The sequence below is a fragment of the Eupeodes corollae genome, chromosome 1 (assembly GCF_945859685.1).
Source record: "Eupeodes corollae chromosome 1, idEupCoro1.1, whole genome shotgun sequence".
Classification (NCBI taxonomy): Eukaryota; Metazoa; Arthropoda; class Insecta; order Diptera; family Syrphidae; genus Eupeodes; species Eupeodes corollae.
Window position 1 is genome coordinate 59,859,120 of NC_079147.1, and position 25,085 is coordinate 59,884,204.

At 35.3% G+C, this 25,085-nt stretch overlaps 1 protein-coding gene across 1 annotated transcript in view; it reads left to right on the forward strand.

Moving 5' to 3' along the window:
- Nucleotides 1–216: 216 nt before the first annotated feature.
- LOC129939626 (DNA-binding protein RFX2) overlaps nt 217–25,085 on the forward strand; it is a 91,123-nt gene continuing 66,254 nt past the window's right edge. Inside the window, exon 1 of the mRNA XM_056047713.1 lies at nt 217–484. The gene's annotated coding sequence lies outside the window, so the exon portion shown is untranslated. The remainder of the gene's footprint in view (nt 485–25,085) is intronic.

Genomic DNA, 25,085 nt, shown 5'->3' on the forward strand with positions numbered 1-25,085 from the left:
TCTTTGAGAAATGTTTCCAAAAAAGATTGTTTCATGTCAAAAGAAAGTAAAGTTATTCTTTTAAAATGTAGTTACATATTAAACAAATAATATGCCCTGCGCCTGTCCCAACCTAGAACAAGCGCATTTCAACCCTCTTCATATCGGTAGTCAAGGAAACTAGAAAAATAACAACGAAAGGACAACAAGTTACAGGACATCATCCTTATATTTGATAATAGAACTTTCTATCCTATAACATCTAAGATTTATTTTAAAAATTAATAATAATTTGTATTCAGTTATAATAAATAAATAAAATCTACCATTAAAGTAAACCGAAACATTCACGAACTTGCTCAATTTATCACAGTTTTGCCTTTAACATTTATAAAAGATAAAAATAAGAAAAAGTTGCCTTCTCTATGAAATATAGTTTCAATTTATGTTTTAATAAAACATTGAAGCTATGGATAGTGAAAATTTATTTTTAATATAATTAAATGTGAGTATCATACAAACTCTAAGTCTAAACATTAGTAAATTAAGCAATATTTAAGAAGTTATTAAAACAATAAAGTTAATTATGCCATAATAAACCCAATTTAGAGGTGGTTTGAGCGAAAACCTCAACCCCGAAATAATAAAATTACAAAATCAGGTCAATTTAATGATTTTTCTTTGTGATTTCTCGGTGAAGCCGGGAAGGACTCCCTCGTACAAAATCAAATAAATTCGCTCATTGGGTAATCGGAGGAGGAATTCGCAGAAAATATAAATTCAAATCAATACTTTGGGTTTTGGAACAATGTGAATGAATTGTGTTGTAGAAGTAATTAGTTTGTTTCTTTTAGGTCTTCTAACATATGACCATAAAAGTGAGAGTTTAATAAAGTTGTTCTATTTGCTAATTGGGGCAAATTGTACAGGATATTTTTGTCAGTGCTAAAAAATTAAATATTGATCGACTCGGGATGGAAAATTCAATACAATTTTATCGCAATGAACGTAATTCAAATTTAAACTTTGTCATAATAAATCATGGAAAGAAACGTCAGTTTCTGTTATACTTAAGTCATACAATTTTAAATTTAAAAGTGTTGATATTTCTGAAGGTATAAATAAAGTGACATTTATACCGGTAATTTGTTAATTGCTTTATTGACGTATTGAAGAAGTACACGTTGGCTTTTATGAAAACTACGAAGGACTTCAGGATATTAGTTTTTCGCACGTAATTGCGTAGTTAAAAGTGTAATTGACAATAAAGTGTCAAAGTAAAATGAGACACGAATTGACAATTATCGTGAATTTTCTAATATAAATAAATTTGTTGTATCATTTTTTTAGGTGGGTAAAAGGCAAAGTAAATAAATTCACAATTCGTTTCTTGTGTTTCAGGGTAGTTAATGATAACATCCTTTGAATTGGTTTAGAAGAAATAAATCATACACTCACTGAAATAATTATAAGACCAGTTTGATTTTTTCAAACATTTTTTTGAAAAAAACTTTCTTTGAAAAACTTAACAACAAATAAATTGGAACCAATTGCAATACTTAAAATTTCTTTGTTAATGGTACATTTTAAGGTACTCGTACAACGTGTACGGTTTGCGGAGATATGTTTCAGCTCCCTCCAACTCTTGCCTAGTGACGCTGATTCCACCTCGACTGTCCTGCGCCATCCTTCTCGGTCATCCAGCTCTTCTTCCATCATGTGTGAGTGGATTTCTCTGCTTTGCTTGGCCTGCAATGCTGGCCTGTCCTTCTTCGAAGGACCTCATTTGATTACGGTTTGGCCAGAAAATCCTTAGGATGTTACAAAGACATCTTTACGAAGGTTTGCAGCTTTCTTGTAATGGCTGAAGTAACCTTCCAAGTGCTGCACCCATAAAGAAGCACAGATTCGACTTTTGTGCAAGACAGTCGTAGATTTGTTCTTAAGCTGATAGAGTTATTCCTCCAAATTTTTGACAGCATACCGAACGCCGCTTTTTCTTTACCGATGCGGAGATGACGTCTTGTTCGGCTCCGCCTTCAAGGAAACGATGCTTCCAAAGTATTGAGAACTCTCCACTTTTTCCACCGGTTGCGAGGAAATATTTATTTCAGAGGATGGTCGGGTTCCGAGGCTGATGATTTTTGTTTTGCCGGAATTAATTTTCAGCCCCACAACTCTTGCTTCTCTCTCCACACTTGTTATCATTTGATGGAGATTCATGATCCTATGAGAGAGTAAGCAAACATCGTCCGCGTAATCCAAGTGTGTTAAATAGAATGTCAAAGTCCATTGGATCCATCCGTCACCTAACAAAGCTGCTTGAGGTACATCGCTTATCACCAAAAAAACAATATTGGAGACAGAATACAGCCCTGTCTGACTCCGCTTCGGATTTTAAAAATGTCTGACAACCTACCATCTTGCAGAATGTGACACTTGGATCCATCGTATTTTGCTTTAATAATAGCAATTAGTTTTTCTAGGATGCCAGATATACTCCCTGTTAACGATATCAAAGGCCTTCTCGAAGTCGATGAACAGCAGGTGCAGTGGTAATCGATACCACTGTTCAATAATGATCCGCAACGTGTTGATATGATCAATACAGGAGGATTCAGCGCGAAATGCTGCTTTTTTGGCATCGAGTGTGGCCTCAAGGTGTTCTCTGATGCGTTCCAGTATGGCTTTTGCTACAATTTAAGGTGGATCGCAAATACCTCTTTTCACACTTTGTTAGATATCCTTTTTTTGGAAGCTTGACCACTCACCCGGGAAGCTTTCGGTGGCCCAGGCTTCTTATATGAGCGGATGAAGCAGTTCGCTTGATGGTGTTGGCGCTGCTTGTAAAACCTTTGCGGGAATTCTATCAAGTCCTTCCGCTTTGTTGTTCTTAACGATCTCATCTTTACTGGGAGGTGCGGTGCACTTTGTTTGTAAAAACTGGGTTTTAAAACGAGAAAAAGTGTTCTTTCCACCTTCTGACTTGCTCATCCACCGAACTTATCACAGTGCCGTCTTCTTCATTCACAAGGTGCTACTTTGAGCTGTGTGTACCGGTCAGCTTATTCTTAGCCCTTAACTGTTTGCGTTCATTGATCCTTGCCAAAGATTTTTCTGAAAGACACGTGTTGTTCCTTCTTCTTTTCCGACCGACTATTCTGTCAACATCTGAAATGAAAACATTTTTCCAATGGTGTTCGATGTCGTCACGTACTGAGCTGCTGATTGTTCTCATTTCGTGTGACAGGTGGTCCCTAAATTGTTGACGGGTCGTGGGATCCTTTAGTCTGGCGATGTTGAATTTGGGGCTCGTGTTGTTCCGTTGGATCTTCGAACTGTAGCTGTACGCAATCTTAGAGTAGCTATCATTAAGTGGTGGTTACGGGCAAGTTCCATATCGGCGCCTCTTCTGTTTCGTACATCCAAAAGACTGCTTCTAAAGCTTCGACTAATCGTGAAGTGGTCAATTTGGATGGAAGACGTTTGCCTGTCCGTCGGTCGTCACCCAGCTAATTTTATGACAAAGTTTGTGTTAAAACATAGTGCCACCAATCACAAGACTATTGGCGTTGCAGAAGTCAACTCTCACCATTATCATTGCCTTAGCCCATTGTTGTTACTGCTAAACTTAGCATTGAGTTCTTCCATAACCAAAATAATATCTCCGCGGGTAGGCTTGTTGTAGGCGGATCCTAGTTGACTATAAAAGCATTTTTTCTCTTCATCAGATGCGAGCTCCGTCGGTGCGTAACACTGTATGATGGTGACGGGTCGTACTCTACTCTGAAAGCTAGCTATAAGCTCGAGCGTTTCCTGTATCGTGACCAGAGTAGAGCAGTACAGTGTTACGTATCGGTGGCTTGTATTTGCCCGATCCCAACCATCGCACTTCGCTCAAGCCTAAGATATCTACCCTTTACAGTCTAAATTCTCTCTCTAACTGGAGGAATCTGGCATTTTGCGTCCTCCCATTCCAGAAACCAATCAAAATGTCCGGGTACAATAGCAAAAAGTCGTCAACGAGTTATCATTAATTACCCGAGGTAAAAGTTTTGGTTTTCATAGCAGGATGGAGTTCAGTTACGAAGAGTGCTAATCTCCGTAACCCTTTTCAGGAAACTTCACCCTTCCAATTTAGCTAACTTATGTATATGGGGATACACAAATCGTGGCCTGGGCCCCCACAAGGAGGTAAAGCAAGAACTTCAACATGACAAGAAAGTTGCATCGCTGGCCTCAACCAAGTTTTAGGCAATCACCAACTAGCCGATCTGCCAAGCCGCAGGCATCCCAAATAAGGTTCATGAAATTTGAAATACCAATTTCTTCTTTTGTGGTCCCAGATAACTTTTGTTCTATAACGGATTCCATCATTCAACATTCTTATAGACCTTATCTCTTACTAGGTGGTAAATAAAAATAAAATAGGTTATCAAATCGCAAGATCTTAACACCTCTTATTGGAATAACACGATCGGTTTCATCGAACTCAAAACAATGTGAATTCCCTTGTTCTACATTTCGATTTTTGCGATTTTCAGGTGATTTCGGTGTGATTTTAATCCGATAAGAGGGAATTGTCTTAAAACCGTATTATTTACACTTAAATGAAAGAAACTTTCAGTTTTATGTTGAATGTACTTGATTCATGAAAAGTTGCAGCTTCTAATTTATATTTAAAGAAAGGGACAAAGCATTTAAAATGATTTTTAAAAGCACCAAACATCTTCACTTTTCTAAAAAAAAAAAAACGTTCATTCAAAAACATTCAAGACATATTTAGAAACTATCATTTGATACCAGTCTTTCCCAACCGATATTTGGAAACTAAAAATCGCAAAGAATCTGCAGCCGAAAATCCACTAAGCAATAACTCGATATCGAATAAGAAATGTTCAAAGCCCTTACAAAACAGTTACACATAGTAAAAAAATGAAGACGCTTTTCATCAAAAATTTTTGGGTGCTGTGCTACAATTCTGCTTATTAACGTAATAATAAAAATGCGATTTATCACTGAAGACAATTTGTTGATGAAAATAGAAACGACGTTGCTGATGATCGACTGGCTTGAATTCTTGTGTAAACCAAACTTCAGAAATATTAAGACCTTAATCTTTATTCAAAATACGATGAAATGTATTTTGAGGAATTCCTAAATCTAAAAATCGAAAGGGAATCGAATCCAGACCGTACTTGTAAAATTTTAACATTTGAATAGTAAAATTTAATAATTCGATCTAGCTCGGTCCCTAGCTAGATGTCTCTAGTTTCGCTCTCCAAGTTCTGTGAGGTCACTTTCCACTTGTGCGCGCCATCTGATCTGCGGTCTTCGTTTACTGCGCTGTCCTGGTGGTGTAGATTCGAAGATTTTCTGGGTCGGAGCCTTGGTGCCCATGCGCTCTACGTGACCCAGCCATTTTAGTCTGTATAGCTCGTACAGCTCGTCGTTCCATCTTCCCCTCCACTCCCCTTTGATGCGTCAAGGACAGTAGATCACAGGAAGAACTTTTTTCTCGAAACGACCCAAGGTGCTTTCATTCACTTTTCTCATAGTCCATGCTTCTGCAACGTATAGCAGGACGGGGATGGTGAGGGCCTTATATAGCAACACTTTGGTAGGTCAAGAGATGGCTTTACTAATCAATTGCTTTCTTTGCCCAAGGAAATAGCGGTAAGCAAGAGTAATTCTGTGTTTGATCTCAGCGCTAGTGTTGTTTTCTGCGTTCATAGCGGAACCTACTCGTAGGTAAACAAAGTCCCTAACTACCTCAAAATTACGTCTGTTGATGGTGACTTTTTAACCGAGACGTCGGTGTTGTAAGTCCTTTCCTTACGACAACATGCACTTTGTTTTGCCCTCATTAACCGGTAAACCCATTTTTGCCGCCTCTACCTCTATAGACACGAAAGCCCCATTGACATCACTCTGAGTTCTTCCATTTATGTTATCAGCATATGCTAATAATTGGTCAAAATTTTGAAAGAAAGTGCCTCGAGTGTTGATGTGGGAGCTCTGCACTGTTATTTCAAGGACGATGTTACAGAAATCGCACCAAAAGGCCTTGATTGGAATCGAAAGGTTCGGTTAAATTGTTTCCAACATTTATGGAGCAGCGTGAATTCTCTATGGTCATCTTGGACACAGGATACCAAAACTTTACAAATGTCTAAAGATGAAAACGTCAAAGTGACAGGTGCCCAATACAACTGGCTACTCCTAATAAAACTGGAAAGCCCTTTAAAAAGGTAGTTTTCTATTCTTAGTTTGTAACTAACTAGCTTTAATGGATGAAACCTCTTTCACAAATGGTTTCTTGGAGGGGTTGAATATAAAGTTAAAATGAATTGAAGTTAAGACTCTGTTATTTTATTCTTAGATCATTTTTTAAAAAATCAACTTTTCGGCAGTTTTAACATTTAAATTTAATTACATTTTTAATTATTAACAGATTAAGCGCTACGAAGACTTTGAATTTTAACTTTGTCGCAATTTTTGTTCGAATTTAATGTCTAATATTCACTCCTCTCTTAGGAGTGTATAGGATAGTGCCAAAGAAATACAATTTCTCTCTAGAAAAGCAATTCTAAATCTTTAGTTAATAAAATCGAATTTTCTGATTGTATTGTATTTGTTTAAAATATTATTACATCTTTACTAAAAGATTTTTCAATTGGGGCGGGTAAATTTTGGCGCCCCATGGCGGCCATTTTGTTTTGGTGACATCTGTCAAATCTTTTGTTTATTATTCAGTTGCTTATGCCAAATGATCATGACAAGTTACACGACTGAACTGCACGTTCAAATGATAAAACTTTGTTATCAAAATGAGTGTTCGTTAACGTAAACGTTGCACGCATTGTGCCCATTTTACGGTAGACGTGGGGGCCCCTCACACTGACAGTCGACTCTTCAACGTTTGGTGGCCAAATTTGAGACGACCGGTTCAGTAAACAATCAGCCAACAACCGTTATAACAACGGTCCGTAAAAGTGTACAACAGAACCCAAGCCAGTCTATTCCTCGCCGTGTACAAGAACTCGGCCTTTCGCAGAATTCAACTTGGCGAATTTTGCGTCAGGACTTAGGACTACTCCCGTACAAGATCCAACTGAATCATTAGCTCAAAGTTCATGACCTTAGACAACGCCGCTTGTTCACTGACTGGGCTTTGATTCGTTTGAAAGAGGAACTAAATTTTGGCCGAAAAATCATCTTTAGTGAAAAGGTGCATTTTCCCAGCAGGACGGCGCTATGTGCCACACAGCAAACGCCATGTTGCATGAACGATTTGAAGGTAAGTTTATTTCTCGCAGTTGCGATGTGAATTGGCCACCAAGGTGAAGCGTTTTAACCCCGCTAGACTTTTTTTTGTGGGGTTTCTTGAAGTCGCAGGTCTATGCAAATAAGCCACAATTGACCGATACCCTAAAGGTGAACATAACACATGCCAATTCTGAAATTCAGCCGGATCTATTCGAAGAGCCATTAAGCCGAGGCAAGCATTTAAATAATGTCATAATGTTTATATTTAAAGCTATTTATGGATACAATATTAATGTTTAAAACTAAGTAATTATTTTATTTAATGAAATGGCATAGTATTTAATTTAAAAAATTCAACAAAATTTGTCTTTTAAATTGTTTATTTATTTGTCACTGCCTTTTAAAATATGGAAGATCTTTTTGCCGGACCCTGTAATATCAAAAGAGTAAAAGCATTTTAAATTTTGAAAAGTGAATACTACTGACTTAAGTACGCGGCCTTTGTAGTAGTAACACTTCTTTACCACAACTCCGCCTCTGAGTTTGAGTCAAACAATAAAGAATAAAAGGCACTAAGATGCTCAAGATCTGTAAATTGTTGATAGTTCTCACACTATTCCCGACAAAAATCAAATATCTTCAATCCTTAAAACCACTTGAAATTTCAAACTTCAAACCACTTAAGTGTAATCCATAAGTCATGCGTTTAATTTTTGTTCCTGGTTTTTCTTGGATATCTGTTTTTTTTTTAAGAAGACTTCTTCAGCATTTTGCCAAACACATTTTTTTAAATAATTAGTCAAGTGACGCAACGGATGGGTACGGCTGGATGAATTGGGATGTATCAAATTAAGTATTATGAATATAGAAATAAGGAAGTTACTGACTAATGAACAATTATCTTAACCAAGAGTACACATGTAACAATTCAGAATTGTAGTATGTATCCTTTCCATAAAGGAAGAAAACGAAAACATAACTCACTCAAAAATATACCCAATTCATCCTACCTGGGACATGGACAGGACATATAGGAAGAGGAACTAATAAAAATAATCATGATACCAACTCATTGAACCATAAAGAAACAGACGACGACGACGAGGACGATGAAGACAGGGAATATCTATTGCACCTGGCGTTAAGATGGCACACTCCACGTCCAAACAATTAAGGGTTGTTTTTTGATATTCATGTGCGTGGTGGTGTAAGATATGAGAATTCTATGAAACAAATAAATAAAATTTCGATTAAAAAAATAAAAATGTTGAATTTAGAACTCAACACAAAAATTCAGCACTTAAGGAAAACAAAGTCCTGTTGACTTGTTTTCTGTATACGTACATTTTTGGTTTTGTTAAATTAGATTTGATAATTTTATTTTCTAAGTGAGATATCTTCGTTCGTCTTTTATCTTTCATTTCTTCTTTCCTTAAAATCTAATTTAAAATTTCTCTTTTATCTAATTGTCATAAATCAGATAAGAACGTTTATTATAAGAAGTTTTAATTGCCTTTTGATACGACTTTTATACAAGCTTTGAACAAGAAAGATAACAAGTGCAAATCTTTTAATTTTTCAGTTTGTGAATTAGGCATCATGTCATGACGAAATAATCAAAGAAAAAGAAATGTCTTAGAATTACATTTTGATATCTAAAGAATATCTAACATTTATAATTCCCAAGTACAAAAATAAGTGTTTACTTTTGTAGATATCGTAGTTTCTTGCCAATGGAATTCACTTAGTCCATGAAAAGCAAATAAAATAAAGAGTCTAATGATTGTTTAAGTTAAAAACTCACTTTAAAAAATGCTAAGAATAAATCTTCAAAATTCACTACAAAAATGGTGAAACTTTTGTAACTTTTGGTTTTCCGTGAAGTACCCTCTAGGCCCGCAATATTGAAATTGGTGGACAAATTTTAGGTGTTGGAACAAGTTTGTGATGTGAAATATCGAAACCATGTGCCTCCCTCAAAAACAGATGTACATAAATACTGCTCCTCCAGCTCACAGTGTTGACGAGTTCTAAGGTTTGTCGATTCTTCATCGATCTTTGCAATTAGGCATTCCACAAATAAAACTGAATTTTGTTTGTTTGAAGAATAAGATCTTAAGGCTTTTTTAAGTTCAGTCAAAACAAAAACTGAGGCCGGTCGATCAGCAGCAATATAAACAAAGTTTTGCTGTTTCGGAAATTTAGGATTGGAGAATAAACGTTTTCACTTTTCACAATATTCTGTAGTTAATATATGTAAATCTTTTGTTATTTCGGAAAACTATAGATAGTATTCAAAAACTATCAGAAATGAAAACTATATGTTTAACCAACAACTATATTGGGTCCTTAACAGGCATCGTAATGGTGCGGCCCTTTTTTACCTCGGTGGCTACTTTAATGAACAGCAATGTAACAAAAGGGCTTAGGAAATCCCAGAATTATTGTTTAAGAACCTATTCATTCTTAATATGTTACTGTTCGATGCGATATTTGTACTGAAGTAATTTGACCTTGCTTATTTGAAAATGAGGACGTTGTAACTGTAACTGTTATCCCTGCCTATGCCATCTAAAGTTTCTTTCACGGGTACTGGCTGTTGCGAGGAAATGACAAATTCTCCATGAGTAATTTTTGTCATGAAAAGTGCTTTCTTAAATTGGCCGTTCGGATTCGCTTTAAAACTGTAGACCACCTCCATTCCTGACAACAGTACTCGCACACAAGAATGGTTGAAAGTTGTAAGTCACTAGACCCTAGTTCTCAACGGACTATTGCGCCACCTAATTTTTTTTATTTAAGGGGATCCCTTCGGCACATTTGTGCAAAGTAAATTAGAACATTCACAAAAAAGGCAAATTTTCGAAATTCTCAAATATTTTAAATACAAATTCATAGAAATGTATCATTGACTAATTTCTGATTCGTAAAAACTTCGCTAACAAAATAAATCCCAAAAGTCGCAATAACTTATATGGAGTTATGAGACACCACATACCGAAAATGATATTCTTGATGAGCAGATAACGGTTTTGGAAGTGAAAAGGGTACTAGAGTCACTTAAAGATTGCAAAGCAGCTGGCACAGACGGGATTTCCGCAGAGTTCTTCAAATGTACTTCCACCGAATTTAAGTAAAACCTGGCGCAAGCACTTAATATCATCATTAGTTTTGCTGTACATCCCGATTGCTTCGATGAGGCTATTATTTGGCCAATGCTTAAAAAAAGGGACCCAATCGACTCAGCAAACTATAGGGGAACATCATTTCTTAATGCAAGTTTGTATATTTTCACTTCATTACGAAATAGAAGGCTTGTTAACTGAGTATCAGTCAGGGTTTCGGAAAAGGTATTCTACAGCCGATAACATTTTTATTCTTGGATGTATAATACGAAGCAAACTCAATCGTAAAGCTAAACTTTATACCTTTTTCGTTGACTTGAAAGCTGCATTTGATATAGTTGACAGAAAAACGCTGTTCTAGAAACTTTACAACTAAGGTGTGTCATCCAAGTTTGTTAAAGCACTGGAAAAAAAATACAATCAAACGAAAGCTATAGCGTTCATAATAGATGTGGCAAATCAAAAGAGATCCAAATAAATCGAGGACTACGTCAAGGATGCAATCTCAGACCATTGTTATTTGCGTTATTTCTTGATGACTTGGTTTATTGGCTTCCTTGTAGAGTGGAGTTTGAAAGCTTAAAAATAAAAGCAATTATGTGTGTATGCTGATGCCATTGTCATTTTGGCAGAGTCTCCAGCTTCACTGCAGCTTAGGATCAATAGGCTATTTGATTGTTGTAAAAAATGTGGACTGGAAGTAAATTCTGCAAAATCCAAGATAGTGGTATTTCAAAATGGTGCAGGTCGGACCGCAAGAGGAGAAAACTGGAGATATGATGGAGTAGTATTGAAAGTAGTCAAGGATTACGTTTATTTGGGAATGACTCTCACGTTTAATTTGAATATGGACAAACACCTCAAAGCCAAGGCTGATGCTGCTAGAACGGAAGAAAATTTTCAATAATAACAACATATCAACAAACACCAAATATGAAGTTTTTAACGCAACTGCAAAAGAAGTTATGTTTTATGGAGCACAGTTCTGAGGCTTTCGTATTTTTCCTCCCTCTAAGTAGGCCTAAGTACATGTATCATTTAAAAACAGGGCTTTTGACACTCTTTGTATCAACATTGAAGGTGAGCGCAGACTATTTGATACAGGTGATTAATATGGAACGAAACCGATTGCCAAATATTATGTTGAGAAGTGCAAAGCGTCGAAAAACTGGACTCTACAAGGATTGGATTGATCTTGCTCCAAATTGTGGTATTATTCGAGAACTGAATGGATGTACTGGTCTCCAGATGAAAAAATCACTGCACGAGGTTTCATCGATCGATTAAAACGAAAGGAACACATTCATAGATAAGGCGAGCACATATATGAAAAGGGACATTTATTCGAAACTTAACTATAATCTAAATGAACATAATTACTTTAGGCTCGATTTTTCAAGAAAAACTATTGGAACTATTTTTAAAGTAAAAGGTGAACTTCTTAACCTAAATCGTATGTCACACAGAAACGATTTGGTTAATATTTGCTCCTAATGCAATATGGGAGTGAACGAAAACACTATCCACTTCTTCGGTGTATGTCCAATATTAAAGGTGCTAAGGAGACAGTTTTTTCGAAAAAGCTATTTAAGCGACAATGAAACAATAGGTAACTTATTGGAGAAGATTGGTTGATGATTAAAAAATATACCACCAAGGCGTTGATCTATAGAAGAAGAATCATAGATGAACATTTTTAAACTACCTTTTTTTGTATTTTTGTGTTTACGCAAAGTCATGTTTTTCTTTGGATTTTGTAAATAAAATTAAAGTAAGCAAATTTTCATTTTTCAGTAAAGTACAGAACCCGTACTGTTGCAAGAGTCCCACAAGATTTCAACATACATAAATTCGCTAGTCCGGATATCCTCAAAAAAGATCACACTTACGTTCCTTCTTTCCAAGGTCATGGAAACGCTGTTTAATTATCAGCTCAAGAAATATCTCGAAGATCGAAATCTTCATATTGACCGATCGTACAGCTTTCTTACCGACGCGGACGAGTGGAAAACTTACATCGTTTTGGAAAAAGTAATATTATTGCACTTGATATTTATTGGGGTTGGCATCAGACCCACTTATCCCAAATGGGTGCTTTCGGTATTTATGAATTCTTCCCTCCCTGATTTTGCAATTACTCTTCGGCTCATTCAATACAAGAAGTATTAGATGATGCAAGTCTTAAAACCACAAAATAAATGCTGGTATGCCCCAGGGTTCTGTTCTATCTCCAACACACTTTCTCATTTTTATCCAGAATCTTCTGTCTGTAACTTATAATAAAATATTTAGACTTACATACCTCTTCCTCGGATGTTAAACTCCAACGACAAAATATGACAAGCTCATTAAATTGTAACCTAAACAGCATTGTACAATGGGAATAAAATACCGCGAGAAATTAAATGCTTCAAAAACCCAACGCTGTCTTATATCATTAAAGCGGCGTTTGAATTTTTAAGCTGATGCAAGAAGTTTCTTTCCCCCTATGATCTGGCTGTAATCTATATACGCCTAAAGCTTGAGTATAACTCCCATCTCTGGCCTGGTGCTACTGCAATTTACGTAAGCCCCTTGGACAGTATTGAACGTAGAGTATTTTGGTTGATTGGTCATAATACCACTATTGGATCATTTACGTCACTTGAACATCATCGTAAAGTTTCTTGTCTCACCCTTTTTTACCGTTATTTTATCGGGCGGTGTATGCTCTAGAGAAAAAGCCAGCTGCATGCCTTTCCTTAAACAGTTCTCGCTTCTAGAAAATACTGCTTATCAGTATACCCTCGATCCCAACTTCGGTAGTACTGTAAAATACAGAGATTCGTTCTTTAGCCGTACTACTCGAATTTGGAATGCCTTACCATGCTCTGTCTTTCCCAGTCATTGCAATATTCAGAAATTCAAAACCAATGGGCACCGACACGTCCTTTTAACGTGGGTAGTAATATCTTTTTTAGTGTGAGCTTATAATAAACAAACAAAATTAGTAATTAGAATTTACAGACCTGTTATCTGTAATTCTCAAATTCTTCGATTCTTTTATTTGTGAATCACTAAGTTCTTACGTTAAATCTATGATCACTCCAAATCACAAGGTTTCCAAAACGACGTTCTACTGTTAATTTCTTAATGGAACTACCAGGATATCGTATATTGTTTCATTTAAAAGCCAAAAACTGCTAGACTGTATTTTTACTGATTTCAACAAACTCTCACGACGAGTTTTAATTTTTAAATTAAAAAATATGGACCTTAGTGAATATTTCGTAAAATAATTCAATCTTATTGATTCAATGGATAATAATGAGTACATTTTAATGCTTGCGAATCAAAATAAACTCTTGAATTCCACAAGGTAGTCATTTAGGCCCTAATATCTTTATTTTACTTAGTTATACGTGTGTGTTGAAGCACTCTGAGAACTTCATTTATACCGATGATGTTACAATTTTCCTGATCTGTTTCAAGTATTCCAGATTGTGAAGAATTGTTATATGAACTTAACATGTTTTTTAATTGGTATGTTTTCGTAACTGCCTGCTTTTTAACATTGATACGATTGAAAAACTATGTGTTTTACGAGAAATATTTCTGTAATTTCTGAAGCTTTTAACCATTTGTTTGGAAGGGTATCATTACTTCGTGTAGTTGATAAATCAAGCTCGAAAAAGATCTCACTGATGCTTTTGATGTCAAAAAAGGTTTTAGATAACGCGATGCACTGTCATTCGACTTCTTCAACATCGTTCTGGAAAGAATTGTGCAAAACTCAACCGTCAATAATAGAGGCACAATCTTCCAAAGCTCCATCCAATAACAGGGATATGCCGATAATATTGACATAATTGGAAGATCAAAGCGTGATGATAGAGGAGCGTTTTTAAACATTGTGACGGAAGCGAAAAGATGGATTTAGTGATCAATGAGAACAAGACCAAGTATATGTCATCAAAAAAGAACATTGATTTAAGAAATCTGTCTACCAAGGCACCCTTATAAATTCAGACAACGACACCAGTGCTGAAACCAAACGAAGTATAACTCTTGCAAATCACGAGTTCTTTCAATTTAGAATTCAATTGAGTAGTAAAGTCCTCTTTCGAGCATCTTAAATCAAATCTATGGTGCTGAGGCCTCGACAATGCCCAAGATAGATGAGAACTGTACGGGACTTAGGACCTCAACCAACTTGGTAGGCGAAACTGAATAAAGCTCGCTAGAAACCCAGCTGGCTGGAGACGCAAGTTGGATGAGGCCCCGGTCCACCTTAGACTGTAGCGTCACCTTAAGAAAGTAAGTAAGTTGATATTTAAATGGTGAGCTATTTGGTGGAAAACTTTAATTCTACAAACACATAAATTCTACAGGATTTTTCAATAATGGCGGGTAGATGTTGTGTGTAGATTTCGTGGCGTTTGCTGTGTGGCACGTAGCGTCGTCCTGCTGGAACCACATGTCGTCTAAGTCCATATGGTTCAATTTAGGTCATACAAAACTAGTTACATCATTATGTAGCGCTTGCTGTTGACGGAGGCAGCCTCACTAACCTCGTTTTCAATTACCTTGAACCAATTACGCCAAAATCCACACCAAACGGTATCATTTGTTGAACCTCGCGTGGATTGGTGTTGTCCCATATACGTCAATTTTGCTTCTTCTTAAACAGCCATTCATCTAAAAATGCGCCTCTTCAATTAATATGATTTTCCGGTCAAATTTGGGGTTCTCTTCCAAACGATTTGAAGCCTAGTCAGCGAACAAACGGCGTTGTCCTGGGTCAGTTGGATCTTGTACGAATGTATGCCCAAGTGCCAACGCAAAATTCGCCAAGTTGAAGTCTACGAGGCCGAGATCTTTTGCATTTGCATGGCGAGAAAATCACTTCTTCGGGTTCTGCTGCACACTATAACGGACCGCGGCGATGTTATTGATCGATCTTGCGTTCCTTGAACGTTCGGGTGGTGGATGATTGTTTACTGAACCGGTCGTTTCAAATTTGGCCACCAAACGTTGAAGAGTCGACAGTGAGCGTAAAATGGGCGCCATATGCGCAATTGCGTTGACGAACAATCATTTTGATAATAAAGTTTTATCATTTGAACGTGCTGTTCAATAGTGTAACTTGCCATGATGTTTTGGCATATACAGCTGAATAAAAAAAAAAAGATCTGACAGATGTCACCCAAACAAAATGGCCACCACGAGGCGCCAAAATCTACCCACGCCAATTAAAAACCCACTATTGGAATTAATACCCTGGATTGGAATTAAAACAATTTTCTGATCCTTTTGCTATAAATGGCCTTTTTTACCATTTGTTCGACCAATTCTAGAATGCGGCATAATCTGGTCTGCTCACCTAATTATGACTGTCATAAATCCAGACTAGAATTGGTGCAAAAAGTTTGCTGAGATTTTTGCAGAGGGTTATTCCCTACGATCTTCCACTAAACTTTAATATTCCCCATAGAAACATGAGGAATTCAACCAATTGTATACGTGTTTCAAATTTTCGGACTAATTATTATCATAATGTTCTCTTCTTAATTAGATATTTAAGTAATTCGAATATTTTAATGTCAAATACATGAACTTGTTTGACCCTAGAGTGATATTTTCAAAGTTAAGCTAGAATTTAGTTGTTTTTAATAAATAGACAAATATTCCAGGAAATCCTTCTAAGTTAAAACAAAGAAGTACAAGTCCTCAAAGCAGTTAAAATAAAATAAAACAACAAATATTATAGTGCAGGAATTATGAAATTCTTGGAAAAGTATAAATAAACATAAAATTTTAGAACCAATTACAAAATTTCAACATTTCAACATTTCTCGAAAACGTGTTCTTAAAACAATTTGAATTCCTGATACCTGTTTAAAAATGTCGAAAAAATTAAGGAACTACGTAATTTAAGTTCCATACTAGTCAATGTTCCCGAATTATCCCCAGTTTTTGTACGTACAGGGTAGTTACCGTTCGTATAATCAATTTAAATACAATATAACAACTCTCAATTGTTATCGCCACTTGTGTTTATACATTTTTGTATATTACTTCCTTAATTCTTTTAGAAAAAGGACATTTTTACAGTTTTGTTTACCTAAGCTATGTATATGGGTAAAAAAAAGTTAAAACACCACCAATAATTCCAATAAGAAAATATACCTCACACATAATACATAATTATTTAAACTATGGGTAAAATTCATTTGGAAGGGTTCACCGTGCTCTACCGCATCTTGTAGGTATACCGTCGCGCTTACCGCCCCTACACTAAGGGTGCAAGTGAGTGGCAACGACGACGACGGTAGCATTGGTGGTATGTTCTAATATATCTATACTCCTGTACGTCGTGGTTCGTGACCACTGTTCCAAAACGTTCACTCCAACTCCAGCTGCATCTGACACAATCAAGTGAGCTATGAATAAAAAGTTCACTCACTCTCTAAACGCAGTTGTTGTTCCTAGTTCTTATTACTGTCAGTCAATGCGGTATATTCGAACTCTACCGCTCCCGATCCCAACGACTGACGACGACGCGATTCCTCGACTAAAAATATCCTAGTATCTATATTTTTCAAGCCCAATAGAAAGTCCTATCCTATCCTACGTTTCAGTCTAGTCAAACAAAAAAAAAACATATACCTGCCTACGAGATACAAAAAATAAACGATTTGAAAGAAAAAACCCTCTACGTTATTTGATCAATAATCCAACGATTGCTACTATTATCATCATTGCCGCTTCGCCGGGCGTCCTCGGTTCTCAGTTCTCAGTCCTCGTCGTCGTAGAAGTTAAAATTTACTAACTGCGTCGCTTTTGGGGAGTAAATTTGCAGTTGTTAGCCAAGTGATTTACAAAATACAATTTAAGTGAGTTCCACATCCGATTAGATAGCAACGCTAAAGATAACCAAGGAAGGATAGCAACCCTCTGGTATTAGCTAAGGCAGTGTACAAAATTCCCATCATCACCATCGTTTTTTGGAGATACAAAGTTCGAATTCGAATGAAATGAAAATCCCTGTGAATTTTTATGTTATCGTGTGTTAAATGGTGACAAATTGTGATTTTATGTGTGATATAATAATAAATCGTTTCTCAAAAATAAAATATTGAAAAAAAGGACCTTTGAAGTGGAGTGTGTGGTACGGTGGAGTGTTGTGCGAATAAAATCATGCTATTGTTGGATTAAGGTTATTTCATGTTACAGGTACACCTAATTAAAACTGAAGTACATAAGTTTTGTAACATTTTTCTAGAAGCATTTGTTGGTAAAGGCGCAAAGGAAATTACTAGACAAAAACAAATAAAAAGAAAATAACTCAGTTCGTATATTTCAGCAGTATTATCTAAAACATACATAAATAACAGTGTTTGGCAAAATTATGTATTTGTTTTTCTTTCCCACAGACAAATAAATAGATACTTTTTTAAAGAATTAATTTATCCTCAATTTGAGTTTCACCTATAATAATTTTTCAATGGCATCAGTTTCTTAAAATATGACTTTTTAGAAATTTCAAAGGCAATCAAAAGCGGTGTTTTTATGGCTAACTTAGTTCTTAACAATTAATTGTATGGTGATTTTGCAAAGTACAAATCTTTGTCTTCTCATTATATGAAGTTTTGAGAAATCTTGAGTTTGAATGATTTTAAAAATACGTTTTGAATTTAGTTTTTAATATAAACTCCGGATACGAATTTCGATTTTAACTATGTATCTGCCCAAGTTTGTTATTATTTATGTTATATTTCTCAATATTTGTAAACAATTTAATGTGATAAATTAACCTTTCAAATCGTTTTGGGCTCTACAAATAGTGAAATAACTAGTAATGATTTTACTTCGGTGCTGATACTGTCAATCATAATTCAATCATTAATTAAAGCAAAAACAAATCCGAATGCGAGTTGTTGGTATAGATCACAAAAATAATTCTTATGCAGACATTGGTGTTCTTGCTTGTAATAAATGGTTACATTTGTCTAAGTTTACAATAAGTTTGTTAATTTTAAAATTGGATTTCAATCACAATTTTACAATCTTCATTTGAATCCCTTTAATTTGCCTAAGACTGCTGAATTGAGATTGTTTAGTAATTTTGCAAGAAACGATCAAACCAAAAGCCCGATAATTCAATAAATTTAAGAGTTATCTTTAATCAACGTTTGCTATCAAAATGCTGGTGGCCTTCGTACTAAGTCTAATCAATTGCACATTTCAAATTCCTTATATGAATATGATCTTATTTTAATTACCCAATCATATTTTAATTCTTTCGACAGACGGCATAACCAAGCTTTAACGATTTTACTCAATTATTCTTGTTAAATGTTTAAATAAATAAATAAATTGGGTGGTGCAACATCCCGTTTAAGAACTAGGGCCTAGTGACTGACAACTCTCAACCATTCCTGTGTGGGAGTACTGTTGTTAGGGATGAAAGGGACCTACAGTTTTAAGCCGAATCCGAACAGTTAATTTGAAAAAGCATTTTTCATGACAAGAATTACTCTTGGAGAATTTGTCAATTTCTCGCAAGAGTCAGTACCAGTGAAAAAAGTTAGGTGGTATGGGCAGGGATCGAACCCAAGACCTTTTGCATGACAGTCCATCGCACTTTTTTTTTTTAATTCATTTTTATTAATTCAATCTTAAACCTATCTTAAAGCTAGACAAAAATTCATAAAACTAGCCTAGTTATCCATAACTTACAACTAACTTAATGGTCCCATACGGACACTCTAAGTTAAACTATAACACTTAATACTAATGCATTTCGGCCCTAAGATCTATTTAACTTCAATTTAAATTTTATTTATTTTGTATTTATTAGAAAATTATGAGAAAAAACTAATACCAAGGTCCTTTTTTATTTTTACTTAAAAACTACTTAAAATAAGGTCCTTAATATAAAACTTAAAGCTAACTTAAACTACCTATTCTACCTACAAACTACTTAAAACTAGAACAACCACAGCAGCAAATCTAACTATCTAACATTTTTGTGTTTTCATATTTTGTTGTCTTTTTTTAATTTTTTTTTTATTTTTTTTAATGTTTTTTTTTATATTTTTTTTTTTTGTACTTTTTTTTCGAGCCACCATGCCTATTCTACTTAAAACTAAACCCTAATACTATTAAACAAGTATGTAAGCCGGCCAAGGCTTAAAACCCCATCCCGACTACCCAATATCAAGTGCCGATTGAAGCCACCAAAACTGGTTCTCCTGCTTCACCCTATCAGTTCGGTCCCGTTCGGACACAGCCCTACTGAACCGAAGGAGCTCTGCTCCGCCTTGTGCCATGACGTCCCGATTGTGCAGGAGTCGCCTATCCACGGTTCTTCGTCTGACGTGGTAGATTAACGGAACTGCCAATCTATCTTGTATCAGACCTCATTTGTCTAAAAAGAGGAATGCCTCTGGTGGAATGAACCCGCTCAAGAGTGCACTTTCAAAATACTCGTCGTTCGGATAGAAAATTAAATTGTTGGTCGAAGACAAAGCTCTTGCAATGTGACCTCGAATGAGTTTTATCACGAAATTGTCAATTCTGTTGATTCGAGCCCCGTTGTATAGGACCTCGTTGGAAAAGTAATGCACATAAGAAGTCTCAGCTGTTCGATACAGCGTCGTAAACAGTGCCGCTCGAACACCCGGAACTTCTCCATCTGGGAAGGGGCAACGTTGAACCACACAGGACAACCATAAACGATCATTGGCCGTATGAGGGCCATGTAGCAAATTACCTTCACTCTGGGGTCAAGCCGACTACTAAAAAACAGCCGTTTCGTCAGAGCGAAGGCTCGTCTGGCCCTGGTCAGAGCAGAATTTATATGTCTGTCGAAATATAAATACGGATCTAACCAGATACCGAGGTACTTCACTACACTTTTGCTCGCTAATGACAGTCCATCGCACTAACCATCATGCCACGGGTACTAATTAAATGTTAATAAATTGAATTATCTATCTCTCTTTCCAAGGGCGGATCCAGACTTTAAATCAGAGGGGGCGGGGGTCACACACTAAGATGAGTTTTTCCTCACCGCTTAAAAATGTTTTTTAATATTTTGTTAGGGAGGCTTACAAAATTTAAATAAAGTAATGTGTCTATTAACCTTAGATTAACACATTTCAATTGCTTAAGTGACAACTTTACTTACCAAATTATTTTAGAACACTGTTGTTAAGTAAGGTATGGTCTGACTGTTTAATTTAAATGACTCCCTACTTATGGAATTATTCCATGATTCAAATTGTTGTCTAAATGTGATACATTAAAAAGCTAAAACACAATAGTTTAGAGGATTTTTGGTGCATTTCACTTAGAAATATAAGAAATTTTTTTTAACGTAGCTTTTTTCCAAAAATAAAATATACTTTTCTTTTCTTTGAATCCAAAGAACGCTACAATAACTCAAAAATCAGATAAATGAGAGTGGATCCGATATAAAGAAATGTCGGGCTTTTTTTAATCGGTTTTTTAAATTCAATTTGTGGGAGTCTATTATTTATATCGCTAACAGTCTGCTTACTCGTATTTTGATCTTAAAGGAGTCAAGAAATCTTAAAAATTGAAGAGAAAAAAATGTTTCTTTCTGGAATTTAAGAATAAAGGTGCATTAAAGTACATAATTTCTATAAAAAAATTAAATTAAAACACAATGAGGTAAACAAATAAGTTGTGAAGAAACGTTTGTGTGGCATTCACAAATTACATGTTTCAGAAACTCTTTTTACTTCAAATTGCAAAGAGATTCAAAGCCTTTATATCAATAAGTAAGAAACGTTTATTATGTTTTCCAATTAGCTATTAGTCTTAAAAATGTGTCACTTTTGCTATTTTTGGGACATTTTTAACTTCCCATAAGAAGTTATTATAATGGGTCCGATTTGTCAAATTGAAAATTTTGATATTTCTCGACGTTTCAAGGTCTCTAGAGTCGAGATAAAAGATTTTTAGAAAGATGTCTGTGCGTGCGTGTGTTTGATGTACGTCCGTACGTTCGCGACGTTTTTTTGTTGTCCACAGCTCAAGAACCAGAAGAGATATCGATTGCAAATAAATTTTGTTATACAGATAAAAAGCAGAAATGGCTCTCAACTAAATTGCGTGGGTGGTTTTTTTACCATTCAATTCAATTGGGGTGGCGCAACAGTCCGTTGTGAACCAGGGCCTAGTGACTTACAACTCTCAACCATTCCTGTGTGCGAGTAATGTTGTCAGGAATGGAGGGGACCTACAATTTTATGCCGAATCCGAACGGCTAGTTTGAGAAAGCACTTTTTCATGACAAGAATTACTCTTGAAGGATTTGTCAATTCCTCGCAAGAGGCAGTACCCGCGAAAGTTAATTTTTTTTAAATTAAGGTGGCACAGGCAGGGATTGAACCCAAGACCCCTTGCATGACAGTCCAACGCACTTACCATCATGCCACGGGTACTACGGTTTTTTTACCATAGCAGTTTAAAAAAGGTGAACATTTTGGTTAACTCTAAATATCTAACGAACCAAGGATGCTAGAGACTTGAATTGAATTTTATATATTGTAACGTGATATCAATGAAATATATTTCTGGAAAAAATCCAATTATCGTGAATGATTTTATCTCCAAAACAATTTTGTGCAACGAAAAATAACGTTTTTAACATCTGGTAAAATGTTGATAAAAACAAATTGACAGTTTTTTGATAAAAATAAAAACAAAAAAACAATTCAATTTCGACTCAAACATCTTTTCAAAACTTTCAGGCATTGGCTTTAAACCAATTTTTTTACATATTGTTGTCAATATTCCATAACAAAAAAAGGGAAGTTTAATATGTGGGTCACATCCCATCCTCTTTTTTGTTTTCATTTGACTAGGTGCATATTTTTCTGGCTTGTCATTATAAACTTATTGAAATTTTACAGGTTGGGCTTAACGATTCTTACCCAAAAAAGAAAATAAAAGAAAATCTTTTAAAATTCCATGGTCAAATCAACAGTTAGTAAATTTAAAAAATGTTAAGAATAAACTTTTAAAAAACTCAAAGAAAACAAATTCTAATGCTGATAGAATTTTTTTTATCAAATTCGTAAAAATAATGATTTTTTGAATAAATATCTACACAGGCAATAGGTATTAAACACTCAATTTCAAATTTCAACCAAAAACAATGGTTTTTGGACATTTTTAAATATATTTTTGTTTAACCATCATATTACATTTTTTTTTTATTCCTTAAAACTGAAAAAATTAAGGTGACAAAAATCTGTCCGTGAAAAATTTAAATTTAATTTAAAACTGATCCGATAAAAAGTTTCATTGTGATCAAGCATCAAACACTGTACATTTTTATATTTAATAGAAAATTTCAAATAAAGACTTGAACATCTGGATTATCAACTCGTTATCAGCTTGGATGACAACTCATCTGCTTAGTCAGCCGCTATCATTGAAATCAATCCGGAAAAAATTTTGAATCGATATTTGATGGTGTTTCCTTTGATTAAAAATACAAATTGCTCGTATATGTATACTGATCAATCAGAAATCACACAAGGGAAAAAAAGTTTTAGTGCAGATTTATTTGTCGTTAAAAATGTATTTTTTTTTTCCTTTTTTCCTAAACAGCTGATACTTCCATGTACAAAAGTGAAACGAATCGTTGCACTGATTTGTGTTCCGAATTCACAAAATTCCGATGACAGATTTCTGTCAGTGAATATCAATTAGAATTTTTTCATAGATAGCTATAAACAACCTACCAAAAAAATTCCAATAATTGGTTTCAATGATTAAAACAAATGATGTCTATAATTTGCCCCTGACGCTGTCATTTGAATAGAAAGATTCCTTGCACTAAGTCTGGCAATTCTGATTTTTTGATGAGAGTTTTTGAATTCAGGTGCAGAACGCAACATAACCGTATATCAGAAAAAGAAAAATTTCCCAATTTTGGTATTGATGAAACTAACATTGAAGCAGTGTTCATACATTCACGACCTGACAAATAACAAGATATTATGAAAAAAAAAAATGGTTACCTAGTATAATTGGGTGCTTGAAATTAAAAAAATTAAAGTGTTATATGACATTTCCTATATTGTTCTTCAACGCTGGTGATACGTAAGCTAAGCTTTTCTATAATCTATTATTTTTCTTAGGTCTCGCTCCGAGTAGATAGAAAACGGCATTTGTAGGGCCGATAACCAAAAAAGTCAAATCCTCCTCCCCCTCAAATTATCAACCAATCGCACTTACGTCCATTCTTTCCATATTCATGGAAACGGCTTCTGTTTAACCATCACCACAAGATCTAGCTCGAAGATCTAAGGCTTCTTAATGACCATCTTTTGAAGCGAAACCCCGATTGGTGATGTGACAGTTTTACTTACCGAACAGTGGAACAAATCCTTACGTTTTGTAGAAAGTAGCTTCAGTTTAAACGCATCACTCCTTCGTTGGATTATAAATTACCTTTCGGACCGTTCAATACAAGCTGTATTGAATAAATTCAAGTCTGAGAAACAAAAACAAAATATCCAGGGTTGTAATTAGTCTCCGACACTCTTTCTCATTTTTATTAATAATCCTGTCTAAAACTTTTAATCCACTTACCTGCTTAGCTAACGATAGTAAACACTCAGCTTTTCATACTCTCAAGATGTGGATCTTCAATGGCAATGTGATGGTAAGCTCATTTGTTTCTGACCTAGAAATCATTGTTAAGTTTGCTATCAAAAATCGAGTAGAATTTAATGCGGCGAAAACTAAATGATGTACTTCGTCGTTAAAAATAATTTATTATCTTAACCGCTATCCATGAGTGGCACTTTTATCACGGAGACCTCCAAGTTCTCGGAATGTGTGTCTCCAATCCCTCTTGTAGAAGGATCACACACTCCTTGTCGCCAAAAATGCAGCTGGATTCTGCTAGGGGTTTCCTAAGTTGATGCAAGAAGTTTTTCTCCCCATCTGATCAGGCTAATATTTATAAGTCTTATATATGTATGTCCAAAACTTGAATTAGTTCCTGGTGTGCTCCTGCAATTTATTTTAATCTCTTAGACAGCATTGAACATAGAGCATTCAAACTGTTGAGTAATAATATCATCGTTTACATAGCTTGAACACCGTCATAAAGATTCCCGTCTCACCCTTTTTTATCATTATTTTTAAAGGATTAAGTTCGAGCCATCTGCATTACTCGAAACTGTTAAGTACATAGCCGTTCTAAAGCCGTACTACGCGAATGTGGAATGATTTACCACATTCTGTCTTTCGCAGTTATAGCAATATCCAGGAATTCAAAACAAATGGTAACAGAAACCTCCTTTCGAATCCTCTCTCCCTTTTCTGATGCTTACACAGTATCTTATTCTTATTATTAAGGGTATCGAAAATCCGATTGAGTGCGCTTAAAAAAAGAAGTTCATCCTAAACAGCGCTCTTTTAATAGTTTAATTTTGCAATTGAAAGAGCACGACTATCCGATTCGTTATATAACTCTGCAATTTGGGTTTTTTTCGCAATTTCCTCTTGACGGCTACAATAACAATGAAATTTGGCGCATCTTGCATTCAGGAGCCAATTGATCTACTGAGAGTGATGTACTTTGATGAAGATTATGTAAATCATCAACAACGTTTTGTCCTACACAACGCAACGGTTGGTTTTACAGAACCAAGTTAAACTACCTTTTTGTATTACTGA